This window comes from Pogona vitticeps, chromosome 1, assembly GCF_051106095.1.
Source record: "Pogona vitticeps strain Pit_001003342236 chromosome 1, PviZW2.1, whole genome shotgun sequence".
Classification (NCBI taxonomy): domain Eukaryota; kingdom Metazoa; phylum Chordata; class Lepidosauria; order Squamata; family Agamidae; genus Pogona; species Pogona vitticeps.
The window spans coordinates 294,646,090-294,662,730 of record NC_135783.1 but is presented as its reverse complement, the minus strand read 5'-3'; the positions used below and the strand labels follow the sequence as shown (position 1 = coordinate 294,662,730).

Sequence of the window (16,641 nt, the reverse complement as noted above, 5' to 3'; positions counted from 1 at the left end):
CTTGTAACCTCTAAAGATTAAAAACTACAAACAGACAAAACAACAAAATCAATTAAAAAACTGATGAAATAGACGGGGAACATCTAAACAGAAACATCAGAAGTACATGCTAAACTACAGTCCATTGAGGAAGAAATCCTGCCTTCACTGTATACTTAAAAGCAAAAGGGAGGAGCCAAATACAGTTGTCTGCAAGGCATCTGGAATGGAGCAAGATTTTTGAGGTAGATCATTATTTGAGGATGTAACTGAGATACCCAGCAATGGATTTCCACACAGGTATCATCTTTTCAATTCACCTAAAAACAAACAAGGGACACATATGACAAATTCCCACATATGCAATGCTACCGCAAAGGGAATTGTAGTCTACTATCAACCAGAGGACCACAGATTCTTCATTGATGATTCAGGATTTACAGATTGACACCAACACTGAAATGGGTGGAAAAATTAACAGGTACACAGTGGGGCTGATATAAAATCAGTATCATATGTCCCAGACATTTTGACATTCCAAATTGCCATACTGCTGCATTCTGTACTCACTAAAGTACATAATGTTACAAATTTGTAGGTAGCTACATTCCATACCAACTTAGGTCTTGGAAGTGACCCATTAACCAAATACATTGATTTAATCCCTTTATTTATTTTGAAATTCATCTTTAACAAAGAAATCTGCCATGCACATTGGCTATGGTTTTTGGAATTTCTAATTTTTTCAGCACCATCTAAAGATCTGTGATGTGTGACAGCCTGATGAAAATCTGTACAGGATTGAAAGCTAACTTATGCTTGTGATTTTTTTACTGGTTTAAAAAAATTGGACTGTACCAATCTTGCCTTTAGGTCTTGTAAAAGGATTACACATCTGTCTGTCTAGTTACACCAAAGTTCAAGAAAGTGAACAAGTCACACATATCAATAAGAAATTTGTCTTATAGGCAGAGAAATAATATAGAAAAAGAATTTTGTTTCTTAGCCTGAGGGCTATATGGTTACAAGGCTATTTGAGCACTAGTCTGATTAGCTGCATTTATTTAAAATGCTTATATCCCAGCCTTGCAATTTGAAGTGGTTTACATTAAAATACAACATCTCTTTATTAAATGTAAAATTTCTGCAGTTGCATATTGTGAGCAATTGAAGTTTAAAAAATGACTAGAAATTGATCAAAAAGCAAAATTAATAGCACAGTGTCTCTTCTACCAGTTACAACAATGAAACAAAATTAATGCATCTCGCGGACCATGAAACAGATCTGATCTATCCTGGAAGGCAAGGTAGGAAAGCCTTGCTCCTAGCTTTTTACACCAACTAAAGTAATTCTTAGTTGCCCATTGTTCCAGATCTGGCCTATGTAGTTTACCTATACAGCGGTGCCTCGCATAGCGATCGCTCCATTGAGCGATGAAATCGCTTAGCGATGGAGTTTTTGCGATTGCAAAAGCGATCGCTTTGCGATGGTCCCTATGGGTTTTTTTCGCTTTGTGATTATTGCGGGGAAGTGATCGCTTTGCGATGGTCCCTATGGGTTTTTTTCGCTTTACAATGATCGCGGGGAAGCGATCATGGCAAAGCGACCCTTTTTAACAGCCGATCGGCGGTTTCAAAATGGCTGCCGGGAAAACAAAATGGCCACCCCTGTGTTTCCTCGCTTAAGAGGCAGTGAAAATGGCAGGCCCCTATGGAGGATCTTCGCTTAAAGGTGAGTTTTTAGCCCATAGGAATGCATTAATCGTGTTTTAATGCATTTCTATGGGCTTTTTAATTTCGCTTAGCGATGAAATCGCTTAGCAACATTTTTCCCAGAATGGATTAACGTCACTAAGCGAGGCACCACTGTAGTGCCATGTTCCTTTCAACATCATTGGGTTGCCAAAGTTCTTCTGGAAATTTTTTTATTTTCTTTTTTTGTCCACTAGGCTACACCAATTAATGACATCTTCTTTCCACAATCTTCAGGAATTTCAGTGCCCTTCACCACCTGTTTCCATCCCAAAAAGCTTTTTTTCTTTCTTTCAAAAGAATTAAGGGGAATGTGAATGGAAGTGGGATTGTAGTTACAGTGATTTCTCACTGTTCAGTTGTAGTGGCAATCCTGACCTGAAGTAGAATATTTCACGTTTCAGTTCCTGCAATCTCACCACTTCCAAAATTGCCCTCCAAAAAAATTGTCATCATAAAAGGTGATGTGTTGCTAATTTACTTGTTGTTGCTGTTGTGGTTGTTGTTTGCCATCAGCCTGGCAATGGCTTATAGCAACCCTAATAGGGCTTTCAAGGTAAGTGGAATATTTAAGGAGTGGTTTTACCAGGGACATGGTGGCGCTGTGGGTTAAACCGCGGAAGCCTCTGTGCTGCAAGGTCAGAAGACCAGCAGTCATAAGTTCCCGCCAACCTAGCAGTTCGAAAGCATGCAAATGGAAGTACAGTGGTGCCCCGCATAGCGAGGTTAATCCGTTCCGGATTAACCTTCGCTATGTGAAAACTTCGCTAAATGGAATGGGGAAGTCCATTGGAATGCATTAAACATCGTTTAATGCGTTCCAAATGGGCACAAAACTCACCATTTAGCGAAGTTTCCAGGGTCTGGCAGCCATTTTTGCGCCCTCGGTAAGCGAGGGGAGGGCGCGAAAACGCTGCGCGCGGCCATTCTGGGCATCCAGTGGCCATTTTGAAACCGCCGAACAGCTGATCTGCGGGCGTCGCAAAGCGAAGATCGGTAAGCGAAACGCTTACTGATCTCTGCTATGTGAGTTTTGCCCATTGGGGCCGACGCTATGCTTCCGCATTAGCAATTCCGAAAACGGGATCGTTATGCGGATTCGTCGTTATACGGTGCGCTCGTTAAGCGAGGCACCACTGTAGATAGATACCATCATGGTGGGAAGGTAATGGCATTCCGTGTCTAGTCGTGCTGGCCACATGACCACGGATTATTGTCTTCAGGCAAACGCTAGCTCTATGGGTTGGAAACAGAGATGAGCACCACCTCCTAGAGTCGGACACGACTGGACAAATTGTCAAGGGGAAACTTTACCTTTACCAGTTCCATACCCCCCCAGTGAGTTTCCATGGGTCGGCAGAGATTTGAACCCAGGCCCCTCAAGGCTTACTCTGACACTCTGTCCAACTTAAAAAAGCAGAAAATGCAAAAACTTGAGAAAATTCATATGCAACCTACACATGGAAAAAACATGTCGAGATGCTATGAAGTGATGGCTATTGTTAAATAGACTAGCATTCTTCAGTAATCACAAGAAATTTAGTTGGACTCTTAAACCAGACCTTTATAATGATTTTGTTGTTTAGTCGTTAAGTCGTGTCCAACTCTTTGTGACCCCATGGACCAAAGCACACCAAGCCCTCCTGCCTTCCAGTGCCTCCCAGAATTTGGTCAAATTCATGTTGGTAGCTTCGAAGACACTGTCCAACCATCTTGTCCTCTGTTGTCCCTTTCTCCGCTTGTCTTCACATATTCCCAACATCAGGGTCTTTTCCAGGGAGTCTTCTCTTCTCATGAGATAGTCAAAGTATTAGAGCCTCAGCTTCAGGATCTGTCCTTCCAGTGAGCACTCAGGGTTGATTTCCTTTAGAATGGATAGGTTTGTTCTCTTTGCAGTCCAGGGGATTCTGAAGCGTCTCCTCCAGCACCACAATTCAAAAGCATCAGTTCTTCGGCAGTCAGCCTTCTTTATGGTCCAGCTCTCACTTCCATACATCGCTACTGGAAAAGCCATAGCTTTGACTATGCGGATCTTTGTCGGCAAGGTGATGTGTATCATTTATAATGATAGAATGAATTAAATACAGTGGATGTCATATGCACTAAATCTTAAATTATGTGAGTTTCTTTTTATGTACTTATTTATATGTCACCTTTTCCCAGAACCGAACATAAAGGCAGCTTACAAAACAGTTAAGAAATCAAAATACAGTAGAATTGCAAACATTAAAATAGGATTAGATTCATTATAATATTAAATTAAAGATTGAACACTTCCAATATATTTGATTAAAAATACTAACACTACTTTGCCTTTAAAAAGAAAAATGGATCCTGGGTAAAATCTTATAATTTGAGGAACTTTAAATATGACATCCTGCCTGGATAAACAGATCTTTACCTCCTGCTAGAAGGATATAGCAGGGAGTGGGTAAAGTGCCACTGTAGCCAAGTCAGACATCTCCAGGAACGTGCATAACTAGCACACCAGCTTTGACTATACAAATGCTCACCTGACTAGCACTGAGGCTTAAGCATCTAGGCTCAGGGACTAGTTCATGAGTACAACCAAACTGTGAAATTGGGGGGTGGGGGAGGAGTACAATCAGCACAAGTTGAATCTCTATTCCCTGGCTGGCCTTTTGATTGATTAAAAGTACCTGGCTTTTTTAAATTAAGAATCAATTTGTTAACTCTTATTCAGTCAATTACTGATTCTAGACACTGGTATAGAACTAAAATGAGTTCCTTAGATTTGGGTGTCCCCAGCATATTGGTGGCATTGAAATCCAAAATTCCAGGCAACTTCTCTCAGACTTCCAAGGAAAACTAGAGCAGTGGTTCCAAACTTTTTGGACTTACAGCTGCCCTGAGCAGTGGCAGAGCAGGAGGAGTGGTGAGGGATGTGGAAGGTAGCAGGAAGCAAAGAAGCCTGAAGGAACCAGAAACTGAAGCCGGAAAAGCAGCAACAGCAGCATCACCACTGGCTGAAGGGGAAAAAAAGAGAGAGAAGCTTCTGTTTTGCTCCTGGCTGGTTTGACGACATGCCAGTGAGCCCTGGGGTGCTATGGCACACACTTTGGGAACCTCTGGACTAGAGTAACAGTAAGACACTGCTATTGAATCAAATCTCAGACAGGCAACCAAAAAGGATACCATATTCTGTGGTACTGAAAGTTGCTAAAAGGTTTGGCAGAACCAACAGGGAGACACTTCTTCCTGCCCATTTCTTGGCACAGATCGTCCATCCAGGTGATTAACATTGTTTCTGTACTATATCCAGGCCTAAAGAAGATGGATATGGATCTATATAATCCACTCTATTCAGGAATCTCTGGATCCAAGTGTCATGAGTTCAGCCAAAGATCTGGAACCTGAGGGGTTAACTACAGCTGAGGAGAATGCTGAGTGATTAGAAGCACAGACAGCTGAATCGCCACCAGATTCTCCTCCCCTAGCAGCCAGGGTAAGGACTAGACTTCGGCAAAGACTTATGACACAAAGGTCAGAGGATTGCCTGAATGCTGCCCACAGAAACATCAGGTCAGCTAGCCCTGAGTATTGACAGGATGAAAGGCTTCCAGCAGTTCAATGACTGTTTTACTATATAAGCAGCTCCCAGATGGCTGGGAAGCTCGTGGAAGCAACAAGTCAAATCTCTGGCTTGCATCCACGCTCCTGACTACCTTGAACTTTGTTCTTTGGACTCTTGGCTTTGGACTCTGACCCTGGACTATGCTGTGTGATTTGGCTTTGGACCCTGACCTCGGATTACGGTTTGTGATTTGGCTTTGGTATTTTGATATTGGCTCTGCATTCTCTGAACTTCTGATATTGGACTGGCTTATCGGAGTTTGCTCTTGAAACCCCTGGGAACATGACAGATTGTTTCCACCCCCACTCCCCCTACAAGATGGAGGGAGGAGCAAGCGAAGGTTTGGGTCAGCTGAATGGAGTGCTTACTCAAGTGCAATTTCTTACCCAAATGGTGGCACAGCTTCAGCAGCAACAACTGCAATCCCAAGCCAATGCTGCTTCCCTAGAAGTGCCCTGTGCTTCCTCCAGAAAAGTTTGGAGGAAAAGTGGAGGAGTTTCCAGCATTCCCGGCACAGTGTAAATCAGTGGTTCTTAACCTTGAGTTACTCAGGAGTTTTGGACCACCAGCTGTGCTGACTGGGGTTTCTGGGAGTTGCAGTTCAAAAGCATCCGAGTAACAAAGGTTAAGAACCACTGCTGTAAATTGTATATTGAGCTGCATGCCAGAGATTTTCCCACAGACAAATCAAGGTATGCTTCATAGTCAGCCTTCTCAAGGGACAGGCAGCTAAATGGGCTGCTCCTCTACTTCTTGCTCCTTCACCCCTGTTAACTAATTACCAGGGCTTTTTGGACCATATCTCAGCAGCTTTTGCTAATCCCTTGAAAGCTGCTACTGCCAATAGGAAGATTTGGGCCCTGAAGCAGGGTAAGGGTTCAGTTTCCCAGTATTCCACTGAGTTAAGACTCTTGGCTCAAGACTTGATCTGGAACGAGGCAGCTCTTATGGACCAATATATGGAGGGGTTGGCTGATGGGATCCTAGATAAGCCGGCATGTATAGATCGACCCAATACACTGCAAGAACTAATCACTCTATGCCTTCTCACTGATGGCCACCTGGAGAGCCAACACCCAGCACAGGGCAGTTCCTGTCCCTTGCAGCCACCCCCGATGCCCATCAACACTAGACAAGAGGATTCTGAGCCCATGGAGTTAGGGGCTGCTCGGCCACACCTCACCCCTGAGGAAAAAACACGATGCCGCTCCCAGAATCTCTACCTGTACTGTGGGGGAGCAGGACACTTTGCTTCAGGCTGCTTGGTTAAGGGGCGTAACCCCAGCTCCGCACTACCACCATCAGTAAAAGATTTGCCCCATGTCTGAATGGACCCTCAGACGTGGGGCACTTAGCTGGGTCCCTTGAACCCTATGTTAACATCCAGGGTCCATTCCTCGTACCAGTGAGACTTTGCATGCCGAATGGACACTGGCTGTTTGTTTACACCATGGTCGATTCTGGAGCCGCTGCTGTTTCATTGACACGGCCTTTGTGAAACAGCACTGGATCCCCGTACAGGATAAAGAGACCCCGACCCTAGTTGAATCTATAGATAGGCATCTCCTCCGCTCTGGCCCAGTGACCCAGGAAACCCATCCGGTCGTTTTCCAGGTCCAACACCATCAGGAGCAACTAAAATTCAACGTTGCATGCATGCCCTGTTTCCCGTTTATTCTGGGACTATCCTGGCTCCAAACACATAATCCCCTAATGGACTGGACACAAGGGGAGCTGCGTTTCAGGGACTCGTGTCTGCATCTGGGTTCACTGGCTACCTTGGCTGCAGCAGGGTCAACAGATAGTCCCATGACATTGCTGATGTGTTTGAAGAGAAGGGGGCTGACCAGCTACCCCACCACCGACCCTACGATTGTGCTATAAATTTGGTGCCTGGGGCACCCTTTGCTGTGGCGTGGATCTGGCCTATGTCTGAACCAGAACTCGTGGCCTTGCAGGCCTTTCTTGATAAAAACATGAAAAGGGCCGTCCATGTCACCCGTCTGCACCCGTTATCTTTGTTAAGAAGAAGGGCGGAGAGCTCCGCCCCTGAAATGATTACTGGGCTTTGAATAAAATAACCATTCGAGACAGTTACCCCCTGCCGTTGATCGGCGAACTCCTGGATCGCCTTAAGGGGGCATGTATTTATACCAAGTTGGATCTCCGGGGTGCCTATAATTTGGTGCAAATCTGTGCTGGCGACAAGTGGAAGACGGTTTTTGGAACTCGTTATGGTCAGCATGAATACCTGGTCATGCCTTTTGATCTAACCAACGCTCCGGCTGTGTTTCAGCGGTTCATGAACGTCATCTTTCGGGACCTGCTTGATCATTTTGTGATCATCTATCTGGATGACATTTTGATTTACTCCCAAGAACCTGCTCAGCACATGGAACACGCGTCTTATAGATGGAAAAATATGGTAATTATTACCTTTGTTAGGCTAACCAAAAGGTCAATAGAAATATACATACTAGATATTCAGAATCACTTTACAAATAGTACAAATGCAGCACAAAAGAAATTACTAAAATGATATGGCGAAGGAAATGGGTCAGACTATTTCCAACTTGTGTCACCATCTTATATAAGTATTGTCATCTTTTTGGGAATTTGCACAAAATATATGCATTTAAATTCAACTTATTTTCGAAAGATTTCTCCATGACGTTCTCATTTCAACATATATTCTGTCTCGGCCAATACAAATAGTTTTTATCCTAAAATATGCAATTCTGTATACATTTTTGAGCAAATAACTGCATTCAAAAATTCAGAGGAGTATGAAACCTGAAAGCTAAGTTCCCAAACTCAAATTTTATATTTTAATTGTCACATTAAATCTGGGACTTACTGATAAGGCCATTTTTTACTAGAATTTACAAAAAATGAATTCCTCATGCACCCTATTTACAACATGGAACATCTGGCTCACATATAAATAAAACAGAAAGTGCTATTCCCTACATAATCAACTGAAGTTAGCAACTATGTATTATTTTCATTTATTTAAATTAATAAGACATAAGCAGTTATTGAACCTTCTTACCCAAGTCAATTTAGAGATGGTTATTTTCTGCTGGATTTTCTTCCCAGCACTAATGGGCACAACAAGCAAAAGAACAGCCACATATTTCAGAAGTTAAGTTTCACCCAGATAAGGAGCTTAAGTATCTACAAAATGGTTTCAACCCTAAAATTCAAGTTTATTCAGGCAATGTTTCACAAAATACCAGAGCTGATCAGAAACAGAGTTTATATTTGCAGAAAATATTTTATTTTAACTTGCCGCCTTAATCTAAAATGGTTAAATCAGGTCTTTGCATATCATACAGCATATCATCCTGCTGTAAGATTCCAACTTTGTGTTTCAAGATGATTACGTCCTCTATTATTTGTGCTTTAATATTTATTCAGGATTTATTATTCCTTTCAGAGCATTTCTAAATCATACAATTTCACATACTGTATGTTTATTTGCCATGAGAATAAAACAACAACACTTTGCAGTTCACACTGTGGAAGGTTAACTAAAAATAAACTACCACAGTATTTTCACAATTTCCTGACCTAATTGGAAAAGTTCAAGCATTTCTTCTGAAAAGCATCTGCCCACACACAACAGCTAGAGCTAAAACAGAAAATGGGTTTTAATATATAGTATTTAATATTTTATAGATTTTTGCACTACATTTGGTTCTCAGGCTGGAAATTTGAAAACATAAGACCTGAACTCTTGATTGACTTGTTGCTAGCCGTCCTTCTAAGCCTGGATAGAATAGGTTGTTTCAATGGTCAAAGCAGATCCTTAATACTACTAGCTCAAGAATGACTTATCGACCACCCAGCAGGAGAAAAAAGCCTAGCAGATCAGCTCTTAGCTCATTAACTCCAAAAGTCTGCCTTAATACTACTGTTGCTGACCAAGGGACCAAATTTAGAATTCATCTCCCTGCTTGAACAAAAAGGGGGGAAATCCTCATTACAGTGGGAAAAGATTCAAAACAAATTCTTGCTAGAATAAGTAATTAGTTTCTTTTAAGGCTAATTTCTATTGCAAATCCTCAAATACAAGAGCCTGCTAACTTGAATTAACCTGTAGAAGTAAGGTCACTATGTCAATTCAGAAACAAACAAACAAACAAAACAGCTGCATTATGCTTTTATATACTTCAAGATTCTGTAGATGGTTTTTCAATCATGAATACTCAAGCTAGCCAAACATTAAAAACACTACATAAATATTACACCAATAAAACCACCATATCTAAAATAATACAAACCACGAAAATTATCCATTTAAAGTCAGACACTGATTTTGCTGAGAGAAATTTAGGTATTTATTAAAAACATTTCTACTCCACCTTTTCCCTTAAAAGGTGGCTTACATAGTTAAAAGACAATATTAAAGAAAACAAAAATGAGTCTACAAATACTAAAAAGGCTCAAACAAATGCCATACAAAAACTCATAAGCATAGGTATATACTTAAGTCTTCCCATGTGTTTAAAAACTACCACTAAAATTAGTGCAATATGAAAACACCTAAAACATGTTAAGATTTTGCCCCACTTCCTATGTATGCTTATTCAGAATTTATTTCAACAACACTTACGCCCAGATAATTATGTGTAGGATGGCAACCTCAATTTTGTTTTTTTTTTAAATATTTACTTGGAGTGAAAGAACCATTATGCTGTAAGCAATTATCACATGCAGTCTATTCCTACATGCCTACTTTCTTAGAAATAAGTTATATTAGATTAAGTGGAACTTAAGTTTGAATAAAATGTACAGGAGGGAACTTCACTGAAAATTCCCATTTACATATTAAGAATAAGACTGAAGTCTAGTACTTGCCCCCATTCTTGACTGTTCCAAATAAGTTTGCAGAATCACACAATTAGATCACCTGTTGTAGCAGAATTATTTTAAAGTGTCTGCTTAATTAGCAAACCTAATTACTAAATCTTTGACTAATACGTTTGTTTTAACACATAAAGCAACTGACATTTCTCCCCACCCCCCATTTCAATTCAGACTACAGGAAAGCAAGACAACAATGGCTGAATTCCTGTTGTACTGTTACAGAAAAGACATTAACTTTTAGCAGTGAATTGCTGCAGGTTAAGAAATCTCTGTATACCTTACCTGTTGCAGACCAAGTTGTGCAATCTCATATGCAATATATAATGCCAGAGAGACTTCTTAACATGGCGATTTGCTGCTAAAAGTTACACCCTTGGTATAAATGCACAACAGGATTTTGACCAATACAGTATATTAAATCACTGACCAGTTCCTGCCCCCCAGCCAGGGTGAGTAGGCAAATCTAATCTAACTATATGTTATGGTATCATATTCTGTAACTTTTAAATGTCTTTTTGGAACATTATCAAACTTTTAAAAAGTGATATCTTTTATAATCTTCACCTATATTCATTTTCTGTTAGAAGTCTAGATGGGGACAACTAACTGCCTCTGTAACTCAGAGTGACCCCACTGGATACTAGAAACAACATCTCCAAGGCCATCCAAATTTATGGAGACCTTTAAGATCTTGCTGCCTATTTTAACCAGCAAACAAAGATAGCCAATCTAAGCAAAGAGTTAAAAATAAGCTCTTCACAGTGACAGTGTTTTTATCAGCTTCACCAAGCTGCAATGAAAGGATTCTCCAGAACTCTTTTTAAAGCTTATTTCCCCTGCTAAAACTTACACTGTACAATTTTATATTTTCAAATTCTGGACCCCCAACATATGATATGATTACCAAATGGGGCTGTTGATAGCGGAAAGCATAGCTGAAAAAATGGGATTCTACACTAGGACAAGAAATAGAGCATCATTTTGAACTGTATCCCTTTCCTCTCACCTCAAAATTTTCATAAGCATTGGCTGAACACAACAAGGATTCACACCTGCCAGAAGCCATGAACACACAAAAACCCTCCCTCCCATGTTTCTTCGCTGCCATCAGATTTTCTCTACCATATCTACAACATACTACTATGCACATACATTAACATACAACTTTTGTCAATACAGTACTGAAAAATAAATAATTGGGTCAGAAGAAATACATGTCTTGATACACCTGCATGTTTACATTATCAAGACACATACAGAATGACAAAGCAGGCTCTTGAAGTTTTCTCTGAAAAACATCTGATAAAATCCACATTCTTGGTCAGGGTTTCAGAATGCCATCAATGCATTAGATCAGTTCTGAGTTAATATGTTTATTGCTATGATATAGTACCTGCCAGTCCACGAACACAATTCTTCCTGCAAAACTCTGTATGGTGGCAGAGACTAATAGCTTAAAGGGGAGTTATCTGAACATGGACATGTTAGTTGGGTGCAGAAAGAGGACCAGAATGAAGTGCAAAACACACTGGGGGGAAATATGCATTTAAGCCAACAGAAAAAGTGTTGCTCTTAAAGAATCCGAAAGACAACAATGCCAACAACAGCTTCAATTAACTAACTTGGAAGTTGCCATCGAGTGAGGCACACAGAGAAGAAACATGGGTCACACATGAATTGCAACTTTTCTAGCATGAATACATGACAGCAAAACCACACGCCTATTAGCATACTCAATGAAAAGTATCAGTTCCCACACACAGACATATTGTACACAAACACGGGAGAAAGACGACAGACGTGGAGGGGGGGGCAAAGAAAGCAGGGGACGAAAGGCAGGGTCGAGAGAACCGAGATTTCAGGAGACGAACCAGACACGGAGACGAAAGTTCACACACGAGAAAAGGGCGGCGGGCGACGAGGGAGAGAGAGAGAGGGAGCAGAAAGGAGAGACTGAACGATCCATGTCAGAAGAGGAGCAGCAGCGCCTCCCTCACGGCACCGTCCTCTCTCACCCAGGCGGCCCCAGAAAGAGGTTTCCATTTCCATGGAGGTCCCTAAGAATTACACAAGCCGCGAGGGTGGTCGTGGGGAGAAGCAGGCGAGGAACTTGAGGTCGGGGAGGGTGGGAGGACGGACGACACCGGGCCTCAGGAGCGGAAGCCTCTTCCGCCTCCGCCCCAACTTCGCCCTCCTCTCCCGGGGAGAGGGGAACCTGTTGCGCGGCTTCAGGACGACGAAAGCGAAAGGGCGCCTCACCTTCACGTCCGCAAGGCTCGGTCTCTGAACCGCGAGGAGAGGCGCCCCCGGCGCTACTTTAATCTCAGGCCCCTCCAAACAACAAGCCACGGGCCGAAGGCAGACGGCGAGACGGAGTCCTCCCGATTCACCCCGCGCGCAGCATCACAACTTCGGCAGCCCCCGCCCCGCCCCGCCTCCTGTGCCAGATCCCAGCAACGAAACCACCTCTCGCTCGCTCGCTCTCCCCCGCCCCGCCCGCTCGCTCTCGCGGCAGCAACTCCTCCTAAGGCGCCTGCGCACTCCAGTTTTTCTCTCCCTCTTCTTTTTCCCACCGCTCCTTGAGCCCCGCCTCTCAAAGAGGGAAGGCGTGTCTGGGGAACGTGCGCCTTTACCTCGAGTGGCTGAGCTTGTTTGAGACGTCACGAGCGTCGAGCGGCGGCCTGGGCGGACTCCGTTACCTGTGTTGTGTTGTTGTTTTTTTTTTTAACGTAGTTTGGCGGGTTAGGCAGAACTGCGTCTGGTGCTGTGAGGCTGGTGAAAAGCGCAGTGGTAGAGTCCTTGCTGTCCTCCTGCTCAGGCACAGCTGCTTGTGACCATTGGGGGGGTAAAAAAAGGCGAATTTTTCTTACACTCACTTTCCATGGCGAGAAGGGAAAACTATTACATCAAATGATTGATTACCAAACTTTAAAAATACCTTCTCCATAACAGAAGATTTATGTTCATCGAATAATTTTTGGAAATGAGGATCAAGAATTAATAGTTAATTAGTTAAACATGCCTTCACTAAATAAATCTGAACAGGTGCTTTTTGCAATGTTGAGGGAACTGCGAGTTGTCCTTGAACTTATTAGACAATGTTACTAAGATTTTAGAAAATGTTTTGTACTTCGTTTTGTATTAATACACTAATATTGAAATAATTGTGAAAAAAATGTACCGTTCTCTACCCACATGGCTTCTCTGTTTTACTCAGATTTATCCATCCCCTGCCCCCTCAAGTGTGGGGGCAGCAATAATAACCTGGTGGCAGAAAAGGAGGTACCAACTTAGTATCTTCAGTTTAGCAATTCACCAAATGTATCTGTGAAGATTTTCAGTCATTCAGGACAGGTTATCTGGAAGTTGAGTCATGGCAACTGGACTTCTTTCTTACTGTATTAGGTTGAAATGCTTTGCTACTCATCCAAGCAGCTTCTTCAGTCTGAAGAGAGTTGATAGTACAGTATACCCAGATATATCCACTTCCCCCTGGTCTGAATAGGCTGTTAGAAGGACGAAGGACTGAGGGAGGTGAGTGAAAATCCCACTTCTGCAGTCCTTCTCCACCTGTCCCCAGAAAGATCAGGACCACACACACCAGGAAGACCACTGTTAACAACCCATGACGATGGGTGGAGAAGGACTGCAGAAGTGGGATTAACACTCACACTCCCTTTTTTGACCATCTAAGAAGCCTTTTCAGACCATGGGGAAGTGAAATCAATGTGGAGGATGTATCAGGAGTCTTACCAACTAGTGAAACATTTCAACCTAAGAAGTCCAGTTGCCATGACTCAACTTTCAAATTTGTCAGATGGTCAAAAAAGTGAGACATCTTAAAATATTGTTAAGTTTTATTTTGCATAAACTTTTGTAGATTGTAGGCTACTCTTCGAGATGCATCTGGAGAAGTGGGCTCCAGTTGACAAACATTTAAATTACTCTTGTCTTTAAGGTGCCGTTCGGTTGTAAGGTGTTTTTGCTAACATGGCACACCCCTGCCCCTAAAAAGTTCACCTGATGTTGCCACTGACCTTTTTTTAAAGTGGCTATAATATCTTCTTAAAAAGTGAAGTCTTCTATGAAAAAAAGCACAAAAAATATTAGTTTGACTTGTGGTCATGGAAGCCCCTTGAAAGTTTATTTATGATCCAAAGTGTTTTTAGCAGTAAGTGAAATTGGACTAAACTGGACTTTGTCTATTGATATCCATGACTGCAATTCTCTATATTTAAGCCTTATTTTGATATTAAAAAAACTGCTTGTTGTGATATCATACACAACACAGAACCTCTGATGTTGTTGTGTATAGTATTATAATAGGGAAGTCCACTTGTATACAATTGTAGGCATCTGGACAGTTCAAAGAATAGGAGTCTGGAGATGGGGGGAGGACTATAATGTTCATGAATCAGTTCTCTGCTCATGAATACAGACTATGTTTTTATATGGCTGAACAAAGTTTTAACAGAACTGGCTTCTGAATAAAAAACAAGCATAGGATTAGATTGAACAGCTTCAAAGATGTACAGAGTCTGTTTACATAAGGTTAAACTCAAAGAATAAACTGCATAGAATTGTAGCTGACAACTTCATTGCACTTTGTCTCATCCTAGCTGAAATTTCTTCAAACATGAGCCACTTTCTGCATACCAGATGCAACATCTCTTGCCCATAGAATGTCCAGCAGTCAATGCTTGAACATGGTTATCAGAGTAATATTTACAGGTAAGTAAGGCAAGAGAAAGGTATTTACAGTGTAATGTTTAGACCATAGATGTTTTGTAGAAATAATAAAATGAAGAGTTCATCTAGTATAATCCTGTCAGTTAAATGTGGACTAATTTTATTTTGTATTCCATTCAGAGACGTACAGAAAGTACTTTGTAAATACACAGAAATTTATTTGGCTGGCTCAGTAATGCCTACAGAGCGCTGGAATTCTTGCAGAGAACTTTAGACTGGATGGCCCTTTATCAAATGCAGTGAGACTTTTTTTTAAGGTTCCTCAGCAAGATCACATATTAACCATAGTTCTTTCCATCAAGTGCATTATGTTTTAATTGTTAAGGGATGTCAAGTGCACACTTTCACCTCCCACATCTAAATCAAATTGATCTAGTAGTGATTTTAGTAAAGGCAGTGGTAATAGACGAGAAAGTAAATTGAGGCTTTGATAGTGTATATTATTTATTTCAAGCATTTTTATCCTGTTAAAAGACTCTGAGATTTACAAAGATTTATAGAAAGACAGGCCCTTCTATGCTGAATAATAGGATTGATTAATTATATTATTAATTAATTAGGAATTTATTTTAACTCATTTCAATGTGTTTTAAGTGTCTCAAGCCACAGTCCAAGCAGTATGCAAACAGCACAGACTTTGACCTGTTTCGAAGATTTATTTGATGACTACTGCGGCATTTACAAGAAAACAACCCATAGCTCATTTTAAATATAGCTTGTTTCTTTGTTTTTGGAGCTACAGTGGTTCCTGTTATGAAACAAAACTCCCCCTGCATGCATGGCAATTCACTGTGCATGCATATTATCTCATTGGATCATATTATTTGGATTGTTCCATTTCAGGTGCCTTTTTATGTGAGTCTCATCCTTCCCCTTTCCACTGCTTTTTACTTTTGCGAAGTTTCTATTATTTATGCTGTATTATATATGTTTATTTTTATTATTCTTTGTTTGTTAGCCGCCTAGAGTGGTCCTGAGCTGACTAGATAGGCGGGATAGTAAATAAATAAATAAATAAATAAATAAACAAACAAACAAACAAACAAACAAACAAACAAATAAATAAATAAATAAATAAATACATAAATAAATAGCTTGTTTTATTTATTTCTCAATAAGCAAAGATAAGAAAAGATATGTTCACTGTCCATGCTAACTTGCCCTTAATTTTGACAAAAGGGAAATATCCGTAGAAATAAATGCAGTTTCAGTGGGCCCTCGACTTACGAACAGCACTAGTTGTGAACGTTTTGGGTTACGAACCTGATCTCATAGGAAACTATAGACCCTACTTACGAACGCGGAATCGAGTTACAAACCGAAAAAAGGGGGGGAAGGGGGAAAAAAGAGAAAAACTCTGCCCCTAGTGGTAGGAATGGATTAAGCAGCTTTGCATTAGTTCCTGTGGGAACTAATGAATCGACTTGCGAACCGCCCCTCGACTTAAGAACCAAAAACAGCTGGAACCGCTTAAATGGTTTTCAGTGCATTCCTATGGGAAATGCTGATTTGAGTTATGAACTTTTCAGGTTACGAACGGACTTCCGGATCGGACTAAGTTCGTAAGTCGAGGGCGCACTGTACTAGAGCGCAGGGCAAGATGTTCAATACTGTTGCCTTCTGGAGGCAGAACTGGAGAGGAGACAATGTTAAGGCATTGTCAGTTGGCAGCCACATGTTTTCACAAATAATTA

The 16,641-nt window shown here is 41.3% G+C and overlaps 1 protein-coding gene across 6 annotated transcripts in view; it reads right to left on the bottom strand.

The window, feature by feature from the left end:
- Nucleotides 1–12,614, bottom strand: part of PALS1 (protein associated with LIN7 1, MAGUK p55 family member) — a 76,460-nt gene extending 63,846 nt beyond the window's left edge. For 3 of the 6 annotated variants that reach the window (XM_020799761.3, XM_072986120.2, XM_078390344.1), the window contains exon 1: nucleotides 12,458–12,614. The gene's annotated coding sequence lies outside the window, so the exon portion shown is untranslated. Of the gene's footprint in view, nucleotides 1–11,591; nucleotides 12,111–12,457 lie in introns of those variants that run through there. The other 3 variants (XM_020799768.3, XM_078390348.1, XM_078390342.1) reach the window with 2 other exon arrangements.
- Nucleotides 12,615–16,641: the final 4,027 nt, after the last annotated feature.